At 38.6% G+C, this 19129-nt stretch overlaps 1 protein-coding gene across 1 annotated transcript in view; it reads left to right on the top strand.

The window, feature by feature from the left end:
* The first annotated feature begins 8961 nt into the window (after nucleotides 1-8961).
* The window catches only part of LOC140232473 (uncharacterized), an 81584-nt gene continuing 71416 nt past the window's right edge, over nucleotides 8962-19129 (top strand). The window contains exon 1 of the mRNA XM_072312565.1: nucleotides 8962-9071. The gene's annotated coding sequence lies outside the window, so the exon portion shown is untranslated. The remainder of the gene's footprint in view (nucleotides 9072-19129) is intronic.

Raw genomic sequence — 19129 nt, 5'->3', positions numbered from 1 at the left:
TCGGCTTTACATGTCTTTGCACTAATCCGACATACAAATGAATAAAGAACTATACTTGAAGACTATATCATATCAGTTTCATTGTCGGAAGTGATCGAAAAATGATTAAATCGGCTTTCCAGTGAGGATTCAGTTTCAAATACTTTCATAATATACAGCTCAGATTTGCCATTTTGCACACATTTCTGAGAAGGTTATACTTTTGATTTATATGCTTTATCATTATGTGAAGTTTTATTTTGTTCAATAAATAAACAAGCAAAATATATCCGGCATTCCGAACAAAAATAATTCTTTACGACCATAAAAATGTGGGTTATTGTTGATACTAGCACAAAAATAAAAACAGTAACACATAATCGATCAAAACAGAGCAAAATATTCCAAAATTACAGGTACCCTGTGGCTTTGCTAAAAAACAAAACAAAATGAAACAAAAAAACCCAAACAAACACAAAAAAAAATAAACTAAACAACAAAAAGAGTAAATGAAACAATGACGATATGAAGCTTTTTCAAGATCTAATGATGCCAATACCTCATCTTACTGTGCAGATTAAAGTGCCCAATATTTGATAGATAACAGTCTAGGATATAAGCCTCTTACTGTCTGAAATATAATCAGCAGAGGATTTCTTTTGACTGATAGCCTGATGATAAATCTGATAACCAATAATCTACCTCACCATATATTCGGCCATTTTGCGACCATTGTTCCAGTTCGTAAATCGTCATCTGACTCTGACGACGGTTTCCAGTTGACTTGCTCGGCTAAAACTTCTCACCGAAGATGACAGCGAATCTACGAGTAAGTTTCCAAACGCCAGACTCCACAATAATTATTTTACTTGTCTTACATACACTGATTTTGTGCTTCAGCATGTATTTTCTCTTTCGACATATTAGAACTCACTCTTAAAAGATAACCCCTTTGGTATATATGCAAGTGCAGCTACTCATGACTTAGACATGATTCTTCAAAGTAGATGCACGAGAATCTATGTCGTGCAGCTGCTTGTGTTATTAAATTTTGTAGAATTGGTAAAATCCACAAATGATTGAGTCCACAAATGATCGAACGTTTAATTCAAGCAAATGTATCTTCTCGTCTTGTTCCTCCGCTCCTCCACTTCAACCCGATCTCCTCTCCGTTCTTCCTCTACGCCGAATTTATCATGTAGTCCTCGCACTTGTACACGTACTAAATATATATATATATATATATATAGATATAGATATATATATATTGTAATAGTATTCTGTATTTCAATCATATTTCTTTGTCTCGTATCAATGCGCTCAGAATCGATCGTATTAAGTGCTATGTAAATGTAATTTATCATATCATAAATGGGCAGTTTTACTTGATTCAGACATTTCATAGCAGATTGCAATGAAAGAGGGCGTTAAGAACATAAGATTAAAACGATCCAACCAATGCCATGACGAAATCGTTATTTCTGTTTGCATAGAAATGACATATCTCATCTGCAGAAATACGTCAACTTTACTTTCAACAACCTTTTTTTGCATCACTCCATTGATTGACTTTATTGATCTGAACAATGTTGTATTTATATTATATAAACATGAGAGTTTCGTGACACAATTGCTCAAAACATTGCCGGAGTAATTGGTTGATTGATTGATTGATTGATTGATTGATTGATTGATTGATTGATTGATTGATTGATTGATTGATTGACTGAATTCTATTTCCCAATATTTATCATGAGGCACACCACACAAAGTACCAAATCACAACCTATGCTCAGTGTACATGAGTGACAGAAAGGACTTCACATTTATTTCACTTCACTTTCAAATGTAAAAGCCTCAGATTCTAGCCTTGGCGCTATATATAGCGGCGACTTTGACTCACGTCTGCTCTGGTCAAGGGAACTTGCCCCTCCCAACAAAATGCATCCGACCAGACCCCATGCCAAATTACGTACCAAGCAATCACCTTGGGATCTGGTACGAAATCGGCCGGGTAAGTCTACATCGTCCTCCATCTTGAACGACAGGTGGCTAGCATCTTTCACCATCAACGTTGATATCATTATCTATCTCCTTTAAGTCGACCATAGTCTCTGTAAGCATAATTATCCAAATCCGTTAGTGATTCGTTCATGTTTTAATCTATGATACCATACTCGTAATGTTGACATTTTTTTAATCTAACCTGTTACGTAATGATACCCGTGGATTTTGTTTTTAGGGGATGAGAAAAGAAACTTGCTCGACAGCTGGTAGTATTTTTTCGCCTTGACGAAAATATAGGAATACACTACTCTAAAGGGATGGTACAGTATTGGTGGAGATGAGAAGTGGGCTTTTAACTTTTTGCGAGATATCAAGAAAGCACTTTTAAAATAGTACAGAGCATACCATTTTAAGAGGAATTAAAAGTTTATTTGATGAAAATTGAGTTTGGAATGACTGACACATCCAAAAACAAAGTAAAACAAAGTGATCGTAATAAAAGGTGGGTCCCACATTTTATCGGAATCGCTCTGTTTGGATATTATCAGCCATCTCAAAACCAATTTTCATCAAATAAACGTTGAATTTTTCATGAAATTACATGCTCTTTTAAGAGGTTTCTCACTATCTCACCAAAAAATGTTAGAAACCTGAAATTAAAGGTCTCAACCAAAACTATACGATCCCTTTAAGATGATCACATAACCATGAGGAACAAACACGCACATGCATACTAAAAAAAGACGCTTTATGTTGTCATGATATTGCGAGCCAGTTTTTATACAGCATGGGTGTGTTGTCAGTGATTGCGATGTAGAAAGGTGTCGACGCAATGTGTGTCACTTATTGCCACTCCTAGTGTTGCCCACACTATCCTTGATTTCACGGCCACTCTTCTTCAAATAACTTTTATAGAATTGTAGTCAATTCTTATGCACAGCCGATTATTATCACTTTTTTTTAATATGATCTCATGAATATTTCAATGTTTAGAAGAAAGATATTAGGAATTTAATCAATTCATGTCGATCGACTGACAGAATGTCCATTTTTAACGTTTGGATCAAAATGTCGGAGATCTGTGGTGAGTGGATTTAAAGATGGAATATATATTAATTAATTGTTCTGTCCTTTGATTTTGACCCTCCTATAGATCCAGCCCCCAGGTCCAGCCAAATACTTCCAGAATGACTGCTTCTGTTCCACAGCGAACGTCTTCCAGTCCCCGAGGTCATCCGTTCCAACTGACTATGACGTCATTTACAGCTGCAGGGACAAGTCCGTCTACGGAGACCTGACTGCTTCGGGAGGTACCTACAATGTACTATATAACTACACTAATTACAGTATATGGATTTCAGATTTAAAGCAACAACATCATCAACGACAACAACAACAACAACAACAACTTATACAGGAACTTATAAAACACTGAACTTATAAAAAAAAATTGTAAAGAACATCCACATACATACACACACGGACACGCGCACATTATTCAGGGTTTCATGTTGGTAAATAATGCGCTGGTATATGGCAGAAGAACAATCCTTGCCATTGAGCATCGCACACATGCACCCACCACCCACCCCCCCCCCCCACACACACACACACGCACGGACAAGCCGTATTTCAGCATTTGAATAAAACGAAAATATCTATGCAATTAAATGACATCATTGTTTAACATGCCAATAGACACGAACTTATCTTGTAAACTGTACCAAAGTTAATCGCGTAACTCTCGTTCGAGTAACTGCATGTTCGGTTAACCGTAGATAGCTCGCGAATAGAATCGTGGTAACTTTCCGTATTTCTCTTCCACCTATGCATAGAATAGTCTGTGCATGTATAGCATGTTGTTGGTTACAGTTTGTAATTTGAAGGTTCGTATTACCAAATGTTCATTAGTACGCACCTTGTTTTCATTTCCGGATTGACGATCCTTCTGAATGATTAACGAACCTTACTAGCATTTAATTTTCGAAATAACGAACCTTCGGAATAACGTAAGATATACGTGTATATGGTTAGTGAATTGTTTTTGTTTGTGCGTGTAAGCATGCAATGCCAGTGAGGTTATTTGTTCTTTCTTTCTTTCTTTCTTTCTTTATACTAGCTTACTTGCGCAAAATGGGGACACCTGGATTTTGGCTGGAAGAATACGATGAATGGGATCCGGTATGTCAAAAATTTGTTTGGGCATTCAATGTTTTCTTCTTCTAGGTATGCGTGCGTGTGTGTGTGGGGGGGGGGTGTAGAGAGAGAGAGAGAAAGAGAGGAAGAGAGAAGATTTACATGTCAACTCCAATATAAGGAACAACTAGGGATATATCGAGATTTCGTTAATACGAGAGAATTTTAGCGATAAAATTGTCATAATTTCCATCACTTGCTTTGTTCGTTACAACGAGATTGAATCAAGGGAAGGGGGGGGGGGGGTAGTGGGATATTCGAGCCTCTCGACTTTAGAAACAGTCTGCAAGACGTTGTTGGTATATTGACACCCCCCCCCCCCCCCCCCGGAGTTTACCGTGATGCTTTTCATAACACAGTGTCACCCCGGAGTTCGAAGGGACACTAATCGGGAGTTTACTAGGGACGGTTCGAGGATAACATTTTCTGAAAAGTTACCCGCCATTTTATCCGGCATTTTACCATTATTATTTGTTAAGGGTCATCTCCTAGAAGAGAGAGAGAGCTTTTGCAGTTTTAAACTTGACATTCAACGATCTGGCGTTTGTTTATAGGAAGCAATCTAAAGGCCTCCGTTTCAATGAAATTTTGGTAAAACGATGGTATTTTCGTGATCCTGAGTATCGGGTTCGCCCGTACCATTATGGGGGCGACGATCGTAATGTTATGTGCATGTGTAATGGCAAAATGAGTGATAAAGTAAATAGTACGGAATTATAAGTTTTTCATATCATTTCGTTTGGCGATAGATTATTCCTTTTGAGAAATTCGCGCAGAAAACAAAGAGTTGATTAAGCAAGTAAAATGTTTCACATTAAACTAAGTTAGGAAAGGTGACGTTATTTACATTTGATACATAATGTCTATGTGTAATCTAAATAAATTCGAACTTATTATGCAATTCAATGTTGTCGTGTAAATTGTCCAACCTTTCTCCCTCTCTCTCTCTCTCTCTTTCTCTCTCTGTCCGTGTGCAAAGACTGATTACACTGTCATGTTAGAGGACGCGGATGGAAGTGAGTACTCATTGCTGTACACCTGTACGCTGGGATCCATTCCGAATAAGGTCAACTACTGTATCCACGTGATGTCCCGCACGCCCACACTCGACCCCGCCATCACGCAAGGCCTCCTGGATGAGGCGGAGAAGTTGGGACTGAATTTCTACGGCATGGATTTCATCCCGACACCTCAGGAAGGGTGCTGGTGAACGAGTCTACCTCAAGTTCACCTTCTCAGAGATACCATACCTCTCACAGACTCCCATAATGGGCCAGTGTGATATGATCAAAAACAATCTTATTAATCGAGAGCTTTTTGAGAGTGCAAATATGATGAAATAAGTAACATATCCTACAGAACTACAAAAAAAAAAAGAGAGGAATGTACAACGAGTTTGAATTATTGTATTGAAAGCATATGGCAGGTGGATAAAGAGATGCGTTCACTTAAATTGAATAAATGAATACAATGAGTTGAACTGGTGTTTCCCAACATTTTCTTTTATGTTCCACAAGGGAAAATATAGTACATGTACATAACCAAGTGAGTGTAATATCACATTAACTGTGTAAAGTTGGGGATCATAAAAGGAAGGAGAGTGCGTTAAAGCTACTTTTGCAATGTATTGTTGTTGTTGCTCATTTTCCATCTGTGAAGATGGCTGGATAGCCCATATTCAGCTACACTAAGCTGGTCTTCCATGGGGTCCAGTTGGATGTGGGGTGGGACCACTTCACCGGGTTAGACACCCTGCTCTTTGCGATCAATGAATGAAGCGGGATCTTTTACGTGCATGAGCTGTGACTCTCTCACACACGGGACCTCCATTTTATGTCCTATCCGAGGGACAGAGTGTTTTGCCTCTTGCTAGAGGGGACGGTATGTTTACACACAACATTGCTCAGTCCAGACTCGGGTTCGAACCCGGGCCGCGTGATCGTGAGGCAGACGCGCTACCGACTGAGCCAACCCACCGCCCTATTCTATACAGTTTTCTATTGTTTCTTTTTAAAGATACTCTTCTTGCTAAGAAGTTGGGCAAATTAGATATAAATTTAAAGCTTAACATCGGACCAATTCAATTCTTCCAAAATATTTCATTAATTAATTCATTCATTTTTTCCATCTCCAACAGAACTTGTAAATACATTTTTTTACCCACATAGAATATAAGTACAGAATTGTATATGTCAACATTACAAAATATGATAAATGAGATTTATGGATATACAAATGATCGTGTGAGAAAGAAAAAGCACAAAGAACATTCTGAAGTTTAGAAGATGTGGGAGATGGGGGGAGGAATGCTGAAGAAGCTATGTTTGTAGGGTGCATTCCCCCAAACAGTAAAACACTGAAGTATACCTTGTATATATATATATATATATATATATATATATATATATATATATATATAATGGTATTATTATCTGCGTGTTGGAATAAGAGCATGAAGACGATGAAGACAAACAAGTTGACATAATGCATTAGATTCCAACTTCATTTATTTGTAAACCAAATTTTCGACCCTTGCACGGATCTTCCTCAGGGTAACAGTGATATTTGTATTTGAAGCTCAGCGCAGAATAATAATAATAATAATAATAATAATAATAATAATAATAATAATAATAATTTTGATCTAAGAACACCGTGCGTGTTGGTTGCTAGCTCAAACTCTAAGCTGACAACCAGGCGCGTTTCTTTGTTATTATTATTATTTTTCTGTGCTGAGCTTCAAATACAAATATCACTGTTACCCTGAGGAAGATCCGTGCAAGGGTCGAAAATTTGGTTTACAAATAAATGAAGTTGGAATCTAATGCATTATGTCAACTTGTTTGTCTTCATCGTCTATAATATATATATATATATATATATATATATATATATATATATATATATATATATATATGTGTTCATCTTGGAATTTTCCACGTGTTGGACTTCGAATGTTGTAATTATTAGAAGAAAGAGTCTCAAGTACGCCATGGATCCAACGATTACAAAAAATTTTTATTACAAAATTTTCGGTCTGCCTCAGACCTTCGTCAGTGCAAAGACAATGATGGACAATGATGTCCATCATTGTCTTTGCACTGACGAAGGTCTGAGGCAGACCGAAAATTTTGTAATAAAAATTTGTTGTAATCGTTGGATCCATGGCGTACTTGAGACTCTTTCTTCTAATAATTATATATATATATATATATATATATATATATATATATATATATATATATATATATATTCCCGACATGATGGTTTTTGTGATGACGCATCACATATAATCACAATGTAAGCACTGAACGATACAAATAGTTATCTTTCTTGAATGTCTTGCTCGCTCTTTATTGTCTTTTTATCAGCTGATGACAAAAGAAGCAAAAGGACTTCAATGATGAGATGCTGTGTGTCTGTGGCTGTGTGACATGTGTGTTCACTAGTATACTGGGCATCATCATGGGACACTGTGGCATTATTTTGTATATAATGATCATGAGTACCTGCACAACATCAACAACATCAACTTGGAATATTGTGATGGATAAAATGGTGTGTACATAATGAAATTTAACATGATTTCAAACTCAAAATAGTGTGAAAATGCATAATTTTCATTAACCCCCCCCCCCCAAAAAAAAAAAAAAACCCCACAAACTATATTTAGAATGTCCTTGCCAATACTGAAATCATTAAAGGAATTAGATTTGGTACCTCTCCGCAATATCTACAGCCACGTTCACAATATAGGAAAAAAAGAATAAAACAGTACACCGCTTACAATAACCATTAACGATGCACACGGGAGAATGGGTGGAGCAGGTCGGAAGAGAGATGCCTTCCATCGGCTCGGCACTTTTAAGACGCAGAGCGTCATTCGCAGTAGTACAGGCAGTGTTGACAAATGCTTTGCTGCCACCTAGTGATCGCAGTCACGTCGTAGCAACGTTACGCGTACTGCTTATCTTTGGTATTGAGACCACTGATCCGATACGATCGTCTGCGTCACCGGTTTGTCTGCTAAATTACTTAGTAAGCGAGCGTCCTGCGCATAATGCGCGGCAGGGTTATTAGATGGTGGTGTCTGCGCAGTCATTAGACTAACCGCTACTACAATGTTTTAATGTTGCGTTCACAAAATTTGTCCGTGGACGTACGAGTAAAGTGTTTTGGGTAATTCGTCATTTACCGGGTGTGTTTTTGTTTCTTTTCGATACAAAATTGAAATTTGAAATGTATCTATTAGTATTAAACACATGCATGTTGAAACAACTTATCTAGGTCTTTCTAGAGTCTAAAGTAGTACTAGTAGATAATACTAACCCCAAATTATAAAATATTGGAGATCTACAAACAAACAAACAAGCAAAATCCCAATCAAAACAAAACCCTTCTCTGGAACGGATGCCTGATACTAGACTGATCGCTAATAACTTGTTCGACACCATGAGCAGACGACGAGACGCTGGCTGGTTGGTTTGGTGGTCGTCGCGTTGTTAGTGATCTTTCTCTAAGCAAGAGGGCGCGCATCCCCGGCCGTGAGTGTAGTAGACGTACCGAACTCTTATCGACGCCGTATCCGCACCACCTACGCAATAAACGTATACAGAAACAGTCTACGGGAAATCGGATTTGTTTCCCACGGCCAGACAGGCGATCTCGAATCTCGAGCTAATCCCGCTATGACGGAGTGTGTGTCGCGTCGCCTGTAGCTAGCTACAACTGTAGCTGTACATCGTACCCTCCCTACCCGTCGATGATACACGCGTCGGACTCCGTACTGAAACCGAAACGTCTGTAACACACTGAGTATTTCATCTGCCAATTTTAATAATCGTCTCCGACTCCGACTACTACCGGTAGGGCCTACCGTCTAATGACAGGTGAGCTGTTACCAAGGATAGGCTAGCGCCCAAGTATTTAACCCAGTTTGTGTGATACCCACCAGTGCCATTTAACCGTATATGCGTGAATAGTATAACCAACGGAGCACAACATCCGTTTACGTTTTAGTCCTTAACGTAGATGAGTTAGAACTGAACAAGGGAAGGCATTTGGCGTCATGCAGTGTTTTCATTTGAGGCTCGGAAATGAAACTGAGCTGAGAGGGGTCTTCTCTCACAGTCCAGTCTCAGCTCGGGCTAGTTGTAACGTTACTCAGATTCTAACGTTAGAGAAAATGGGTCTATAAAATTTAACGTGGGTCGTTAATAGATATCTTATATCCAGTTTTGGATGATGCTGAGTATCCACGTAGAGAAGTAACGTTAGAAGTAGAGAAGTAACATTAGAAGTAGAACTTTATGTAACAATGGGCTACTGGTGGAGGGGATCCTTGAAGCCAGACGCAGTCTGTGGAACATATCCCTGATGACCAGATACAGACTGATCTTTCGGTCAAGGTTCCTCGTGTTAACGTTTGACCTAACAATTTTTGAAAGAAATCTTAATTTGTAACGTCAATTACCGTATGGTCGCCACTTGTGTGTAATTCTTGTGCACGTCCGGCTGGCGAACTAATATCGGCACTGAATTAGTTCGCCGCCCCTAGCCGGCCACATATTATTAGCGTGTGTGTTATACATACGCTTCAATGAAGGAGGCATTGTCGGTCACCGTGTTTGAAAATCTCCCTTAATCTGCCACCTGAAATCCATTCTAAATCAAAAACATCCTCGCATTAAAAATGGTTTTATCACCTGTTACATATGGTAAAATATATTTTGATTAAAATTATTTGTGTTTTTACGGAGGAAAAAGGTGAATTACGAATGTATTTTGAGAGTGATGAAAATCCGTCGCCCAACCTGATCTCCGATCGCGGCGCGCGTTACATGCGATGTGAATGTCTGGCGAACTTACCGCAGTGGCGACCATACCGTAGTTGACGTTAAACGTTACGCCTAACGTTAATCTTTGTCTCTAGAACCCAGAAAATCTAAATCTGTCCTAACGTGAAATTCTACGTACATTATATAGAATCTAACTTAAATATAAAGGGTGTGTCCAATTCTCGAGCGCTCTCCTAAAGCGAACTGTAACGTTACCGTACCATACCCATGCCAGATGAGCGCTCAAACACTCTTAAAGTGTACCGTACGTAGAGAGTCTAGAGTAAATGTCCAAGTTCGCGGCCAGGCACCTGTTCGTAGCCACTATAGGCCTACAGCATATTTTGTAATATAATGCTGAACACAGCGACACACTCTATACCCCCCCCCCCCACCTGTATACCACACATTCACTAACACATTGCTAATATACAAAAATCAACCGATGACATGGGCAAAATCTCCAACCAAAGTGAAATACTAGTATTCTTACCTAAATGATGACATCTCGCATCCAAAATTTCATTTTCGGTACTTCTTAACATTACAGTTAAGGAACAAGGGATCTAGAAACTGGATTTTTTGTCATTTTCCCGATATTCATGGATTTTGAATACACGTCCTCACATAGTTTTATAGAACTTTAGCAAGGCGATGTGGGCTGCCATTTTTTCTGGAAGTGGATGTTACGATCAAAAAAATACACAAAAAAAAAAAGAAAAAAAGACAACAGTTGTAAACACCGCCACAACTGTAATCCCTGTTCGTGGTCAGTACACACACGCCAGCCCTTTTCACATGCTTTCACAATGGGACTTGGCGCTTACGCAACGTTCGCGAGCCAAATGAAGGCGTTCAGCAGAATATCGCGGAGCACGCCCGTATCGCATAGGAATTGTACATTAGGCTGCGAACCGGCGGATGCTGTACCGGGTCGTGGCCGTCGTCTTTTTTTACTATCGCGATGGACATTGGTGACGGTGACAATAATGTGACTTGCTAAGTGGTCAACCTCTATGATATAACCTGGGTTAAAGCAATTTGCAAGTTTGCGTTTCTGAGTGGAAAAACCCTTATGCGCCCGCAAACCGAGACATTTACTCTACTGTACGGAGCCAAAAGTGGACCACTTCCCGATTTGCTCCAAAAAGGTACCCTTAAAGGGATGATACAGTATTGGTGGAGATGAGAATTGGGCTTTTAACTTTTTGCAAGATACCAAGAAAACACTTATGAAATAGTACAGAGCATACCATTTTAAAAGGAATTCAAAGTTTATTTGATGAAAATCGGGCTCAGAATGACTGAAACATCCGAAAACAAAGTAAAACAAAGCGATCATAATAAAATGTGGGTCCCACACTTTATAACAATCGCTTTGTTTTGGATATCTCAGTCATTTAAAAACCAACTTTCATCAAATAAGTTCAGGACATCTGTAAGTAGATCTAGTTCAAGCACGCCAGGTGAATGATCCTTTCGGTACAAAATATATGACCCCCTCTAAAAACAACTCGTGAGGTAGGATTCTATGCATTCTCAACAGAGCGCTCGAACGCTTCTGCACAGTTCAGTACGGTACTCTTTAATTCATTTCGGTTTGGTTTGCTTTAGAGGGCTCGAATGCACTGTAAGATAGTACCGTAGTTTATGGGTAGGCCTATACTCGGCCTAATGATAGCGGGTTAACTTGGCCACTTGTAATGAGGGTGCTAGGGGCCTTGTTTACCTGTTAGGCTGAGTTTGCCCCCAACTACGGTAAAAAATGAAGATCGAGTCAGTTGGTTATCATTAGGGGGTCTAGAGATATGGTAATGACCCTTGTCTCCACATGCTACCAGGTCTAGGGAGTTGATATTTTTAGTTGTTCAATTCAATCTGAAAGGATTTTGTCGTAGGATGTTAATTTGCGAATAAAACGTATATGACTCAGTGGCGGATTCAGAGGGGGGCGCACTGGACGCGCGCTCCCTCTTTATTTTTTGTTAAAATGACAGCAACAAAAAGAAAACTAGACTCGGAATTTGTCAAGACTGACAAATTAGGTGATCCAAATTTTTTTATAATCAATGATTCGAGTCCTGATCGCAATAGGCATGACCATATAGGTTTCATCTGTGTTTAGAGACATTGGCCGTGTGATATTTGGATTCTCATTTAGAAAAGAGAGTCAGGTCTGCCATCTTTGGTACCAAATTCGGTATACACTATAACGAAGATACAGAATGAAGTATATTTGACCATTGACCCAACTTTGCACACCCAAGATGGCATCTGAGCAAAAAGTGGTTATTTTGTGAAATGATTCTTGTAACATGGTCTTTGCGTGTGCAAAATATGGGAAAGATAGGACATGTATTCACCAAGGAACAGGTTGAAACATTTATGACCTTTGACCCTAATTTACATACCCAAGATGGCGTCTGATCAAGTAGTTGTTATCTTATGAAATAATGTACGTGACATGAACTAAACATGTGCAAAATATGGAGATGACAGGGGCTGTTTTTCTCGAGTTATTGCAAAGAAAGTTGCAGAAAGAAAGAAATATCTCAATACATCGAAGATAAGTTTGATTTCAACCAAGTTTTTAGACGTGATCTCGGCGTCGTCTGAAAAATTGGAGAGAACATCAACGATAGCCCAAAGTCTCAGCTACAACATATTATAATCTGGGAGAAATTCACCGAAGAGTAAGTAAGCTAGTGCTCGATAAAGACCGTCATGTCAATTTTCATTTCCAGAATAATTCCCTCCCATAGAGATAACACGTAAACTGGTTAAATTTGACAAGGTTACATTATATCCATTTTCACGAGGTGAAGACATTATCCGATTAAAACTTTGATTGAAGAAAACTTAAAGAGTATTACATTGGCTACAACATACTAAAATCTGGAAGAAATTCACCGAAGGGTAATTGAGCTAGTCGTCGATAAAGACAATCATGTCAATTTTCACATCTAGAAAAATTCCCTCCCATAGAGATAACACGTCATAATGAAGATAAAGAAAGAAGTACATATGACCTTTGACCCTACTTTGCACAGACAAGATGGCGTCTGAGCAAAAAGTGTTTATTTTGTGAAATGATTCTTGTAACATGGTCTTTACGTATGCAAAATATGGGAAAGATAAGACATGTATTCACCAAGATACAGGATGAAACATTTTTGACCTTTGACCCTAATTTACATACCCAAGAAGGTGCCCGATCAAGTAGTTGTTATTTTATGAAATAATGTACGTGACATAAACTAAACATGTGCAAAATATTGGGCTGATAGAGCTTGTTTTTCTTGAGTTATTGCAAAGAAAGTTGCAGAAAGAAAGGAATATGAAAATACATGGAAGATAAGCTTTAATTTCAACCAAGTTTTTGGGCATGATGCCGACTCCGTATGAAAAAACGAAGGGCACACTTACGATAGCCCAAAGTCTCAGCTACAACATACTAAAATATGGGAGAAATTCACCGAAGCATAAGTGAGCTAGTGCTCGATAAAGATAGTCATGTCAGTTTTCATTTCCAGAAAAACTGCACTCCCATCGAGATAACACGTAAACTGGTCAAATTTAACAATGTTACTTTTAATCCCTTTTTACGAGGTGATGCCGTCATCCAATCAAATTGTTGTTATTATATATCTGAAAGACCATTTAATAAGCTACAACATATTGAAATTTGGACGAAAATCAACTAAAGAATAAGTGAGATATGCTTGAATGAACTTGAAATTTGATGACGTCATTTTGAAAATTTACTTTTTTAACTTTATTAAGAAATTTGATATATTTTAATCATTTTTCCAGCATCGCCAACCCATGAAATGACATGTACAACTCATCAGCTTTCAGAATATGTAAAGAAAATGGGGGGTCACCGTCCATCCTGACGAGTAAAATGGGATTTAAAATTGGCAGTTTTTTTGGCATTGTTGCACTGTATATCGCCATTGACGCGCGCGCGGAATTTCAACTTTGACGGACCCGTATGACATCATTTTGAGTGGGATTGACTTGAAACTTGGTAGAAATATTCCTTGACATTTCAGACATCCGATCAAAGTGAAAAAACGGGAAATTTTCATTGCATATGAGCTGTGCGTGCGTATATGTGCGCGCGCGTACGCGTCCGTCCGATTTTTTCAATTTTTCAAAAAATGCTCCAAATGGTCTTAAACGTGTGCAAAAAAATTTTGAGCTCGATTTGAGCATACAAATATTTCAACGCGCGCGTACGCGCACGTTTGAAGTATATAGATGAATTTTGAAAACATGAGTAGAATCACGTTGACTTGAACTATATGTGACGTAAATTTCATTGAAAAATTCCATTCCATAATTGAGATATAATTGAGAATGTGTTTTCATATAATGACGTCATAGTGACGTCACGGTCGACTGATCACTTTGATTTTAGTTCGATTGTCGTCTTTGGGACACGATACATATATGGTATAAGTTTGACATTCATAGGCAATGCACTTTCTGAGCTAATCTCTACACAACTTTTGTAGAGAAATAAAGAAGAAGAAGAAGAAGAAGAACTAGACTCGGAATTTGTCAAGACTGACAAATTAGGTGATCCGATTTTTTTTTTTTTTTAATCAATGATTCGAGTCCTGATCGCAATAGGCATGACCATATAGGTTTCATCTGTGTTTAGAGACATTGGCCGTGTGATATTTGGATTCTCATTTACAAAGAGAGTCAGGTCTACCATCTTTGGTACCAAATTCGGTATAAACCAGGGAGGTACCTCCCTGGTATAAACTATAACGAAGATACAGAATGAAGTACATTTGACCATTGACCCAACTTTGCACAGCCAAGATGGCATCTGAGCAAAAAGTGGTTATTTTGTGAAATGATTCTTGTAACATGGTCTTTGCGTGTGCAAAATATTGGAAAGATAGGACATGTATTCACCAAGATACAGGTTGAAACATTTATGACCTTTGACCCTAATTTACATACCCAAGATGGTGTCTGATCAAGTAGTTGTTATTTTATGAAATAATGTACGTGACATAAACTAAACATGTGCAAAATATGGGGGTGATAGGGGCTGTTTTTCTAGAGTTATTGCAAAGAAAGTTGCAGAAAGAAAGAAATATCTCAATACATCGAAGATAAGTTTGATTTCAACCTAGTTTTCTGACGTGATCTCGGCGTCGTATGAAAAGATGGAGCGAATATCGACGATAGCCCAAAGTCTCAGCTACAACATATTAAAATCTGGGAGAAATTCACCGAGGAGTAAGTGAGCTAGTGCTCGATAAAGACCGTCATGTCAATTTTCATTTCCAGAAAAATTCCCTCCCATAGAGATAACACGTAAACTGGTTAAATTTGACAAGGTTACATTATATCCATTTTCACGAGGTGAAGACATCATCCGATTAAAATTTTGATGAACAAAACTTAAAGAGTATTAAATTGGCTACAACATACTAAAATCTGGAAGAAATTCACCGAAGGGTAAGTGAGCTAGTCGTCGATAAAGACAATCATGTCAATTTTCACATCTAGAAAAATTCCCTCCCATACAGATAACACGTCATAACGAAGATACAGGAAGAAGTACATATGACCTTTGACCCCACTTTGCACAGCCAAGATGGCATCTGAGCAAAAAGTGGTTATTTTGTGAAATGATCCTTGTAACATGGTCTTTACGTGTGCAAAATATGGTAAAGATAGGACATGTATTCACCAAGATACAGGATGAAACATTTATGACCTTTGACCCTAATTTACATACCCAAGATGGTGTCCGATCAAGAAGTTGTTATTTTATGAAATAATGTACGTGACATGAACTAAACATGTGCAAAATATGGGATTGATAACAATTGTTGTTCTTCATCTATTGCACAGAATGTAGTAGAAAGAAAGAAAAATAAAGAAAAAATTATGTTATTTTATAGAAATTTGAAGGAGAAGCATTAAAAAATCAGAAAAAGATAAAGTTAGGAAGGGAGATTAAGACTAAATAAAGAAAAAGAAGAAAAAAGAGTTTGGAAAAAAAAATAAAAAAATATTGGCAAGGGTGAGGCTCGAACCAGGGACCTTAGGATTACGAGTCGGATGCGCTATGCAATGACCTATTTCATGCTCCATAGGCCCTGTGTATTAAGCAAAATGACGCTGCATCGAAGCCACGTGCCATTTTCAACCAAGTTTTTCGACGTGATGCCGGCCTCGTATGAAAAAATGGAGGGCACATTCACGATAGCCCAAAGTCTCAGCTACAACATACTAAAATCTGGGAAAAATTCACCGAAGCATAAGTGAGCTAATGCTCGAAAAAGATAGTCATGTCAATTTTCACTGCCAGAAAAACTGCCCTCCCATAGAGATAACACGTAAACTGGTCAAATTTGACAAGATTACTTTTAATCCATTTTTACGAGGTGATGCCGCCATCCAATCAAAATGTTGTTATTACATTAATGAAAGAACATTTAATAAGCTACAACATACTGAAATCTGAGTGAAAATTGGCAGAGGATAAGTGAGATACGCCCAAGTAAATTTGAAAATTGATGACGTCATTTTGAAAATTTACTTTTTTTACTTTATTAAGAAATTTGATATCTTTTAATCACTTTTTCAGTATCGCCAACCCATAAACTGACATGTACAACTCATCAGCTTTCAGAATATGTAAAGAAAATGGGGGGTCACCGTCCATCCTGACGAGTAAAATCGGATTTAAAATTGGCGGTTTTTGGGCATTGTTGTACTGTATATCGCCATTGACGCGCGCGCGGAATTTCAACTTTGACAGTCCCGTATGACGTCATATTGAGTCGGATTGACTTGATACTTGCTAGAAATATTCCTTGACTTTTCAGACATCCGATAAATGTAAAAAATCGGGAAATTTCTGTTGCATATGAGCTGTACGTGCGTATATGTGCGCGCGCGTACGCGTCCGTCCAATTTTTTCAATTTTTCAAAAAATGCTGCAAATGGTCTGAAACGTGTGCAAAAAAAATTTGAGCTCGATTTGAGCATACAAATATTTCAACGCGCGCGTACGCGCACGTTTTAAGAGAAAATATGAATTTTGAGAATATGAGTAGAATGCGCATAACTTGAAATATATGTGACGTAAATTTCATTGAAAAACTCTATTCCATTAGTGAGATATGATTGAGAATGTGTTTTCATATAATGACGTCACAGTGACGTCACGGTCGACTGATCACTATTATACATTAGATCTGTCGTCTTTGGGACATGATACATATATGGTATAATTTTGAAATTGATAGGAAGAGGACTTTCTGAGCTAACCTCTACACAAATTTTGTCCAGAAATAAAGAAGAAGAAGAACCAACAAAGAATCCGTACAGATACAGAAGGTGATCCGAGAGGATTCTCGGATCACCTAAACACAAAGAATCAGTACAGATACAGAAGGTGATCCGAGAGGATACTCGGATCACCTAAAAATGGGGGGGGGGGGGGACATGTGCCCCCTTTAATTTTGTAAAGGCGCCTAGATCCCCTTTACGGAATTCCTGGATCCGCTCAAGATTGTAATTTATCCTTCTACTCACCATTCGTTGCTTCTATCACATGATGAAAATACTCTGCGCTTCATAACTGTGTCTGGAGTCAATGTCACAGGAAATGGTCCTTGGATATAAAGTTAAGTTACTGAACGTTTCCTGTTTAACGTACATGAACATAACGTGACACACATAGTCCCGGCAATTGAGGTAGGCACAATGATGAATATGCCATGAGATGGCAAATTTTAGAGACAGAGAGAGAGAGATAAATAGGTAGAGAGGGAGAAGTTCACGAGACTGATGTTGTAGAGAATGAGATCATGTGGAGCGAGTTTGCAAGATGTGCTTTCACCTTGAAAGGTGGTCAAGAAGTGTAGTGAGCTTGAATTGTTGAATTTTGTGAAAGAAAGAGTAACAGGCGTGCGAAACTTCTCCGAAGGAAGGAGGTTGGCCAAAAGCAGTGTTCATCTTACGTCGTTGTGGTGACCGGAGGAGTGACTGGGAGGTGAAGTTAAGTCATTCGCAAGGAATTTGAGATACATGTGTGTTCGCAACACAGTGGACCAGAGTGGTCATAAAATTGTGACCAGTGACAATGGTTTCAGGCAAAAGTCAGGAATTTTGAGAATTCATTTTTGTCGAGCCCACCGGAGGTGCGGGGAGACTAAGGGATCGCCTGCAGTGTCTGTCCGTCTGTCGTCCATCCGTCCGTCAGTCGTCCGTCCGTAACACAACAAAAACTTGAGTAACTCTCTACTGAGGACTTTGATTTCAATGAAACTTGGAGGGAAGAGTGGTTACACAAAGTTACACATTTTACCAAACATGAAGGTCACCTCAAGGTGAAAGGTCACAGGCAGAGGTCAACAAACTTTAGGGCCCAATGTTAAGTTTTTACGGCACGTTTTGATTATGGCTCATAACTTTTGATCCCTATGTCCGTTTGTGACCAAACTTGGATAGTAGATGTCCCTTGGGGAGTTGAAAGTCACCACAAGGTCAAAGGTCACAGACAGGCGTCAACAAACTTTTAGGGCCCAATGTTAATTTTTTACGGCGCGTTTCGATTATGGCTATATCCCTATGTCCATTTGTTACCAAACTTGGATGGTAGCTGTCCCTTGGGGAGTTGAAGGTCACCCAAGGGCAAAGGTCACAGGCATGGGGTCATCAAACTTTTAGGGCCCAATGCTAAGTTTTTACGGCGCGTTTCGATTATGGCTCAAAACTTTTGATCCATATGTCCGTTTGTGGCCAAACTTGGCTGGTAAATGTCCCTTGGGGAGTTGAAGGTCACCACATGGTCAAAGGTCATAGGCGGGGTCAATGAACTTCCGGGATTTAGAAAAACATTGATTTCTTCTACGCGAATGGGTGAGACACATTTTGGCACTTGCCTTGTTTCACTTAATCACCTTGCCTATTTCCTAAGCTTTGCATCAATATAAAACACTTGCATTCTCCGGCACCGTAAGCGATCATATAATGTGAACACAAGTTTTGTAATATGTTACCCTGACAAAATTGTGAGAAAACGGGCTTTGAAGATTCACCTCTTGCTCGAAAACAATGTCCGAACG

This window comes from Diadema setosum, chromosome 9, assembly GCF_964275005.1.
Source record: "Diadema setosum chromosome 9, eeDiaSeto1, whole genome shotgun sequence".
Taxonomy (NCBI): Eukaryota; Metazoa; Echinodermata; class Echinoidea; order Diadematoida; family Diadematidae; genus Diadema; species Diadema setosum.
This window is presented reverse-complemented; position numbering and strand designations above follow the sequence as displayed.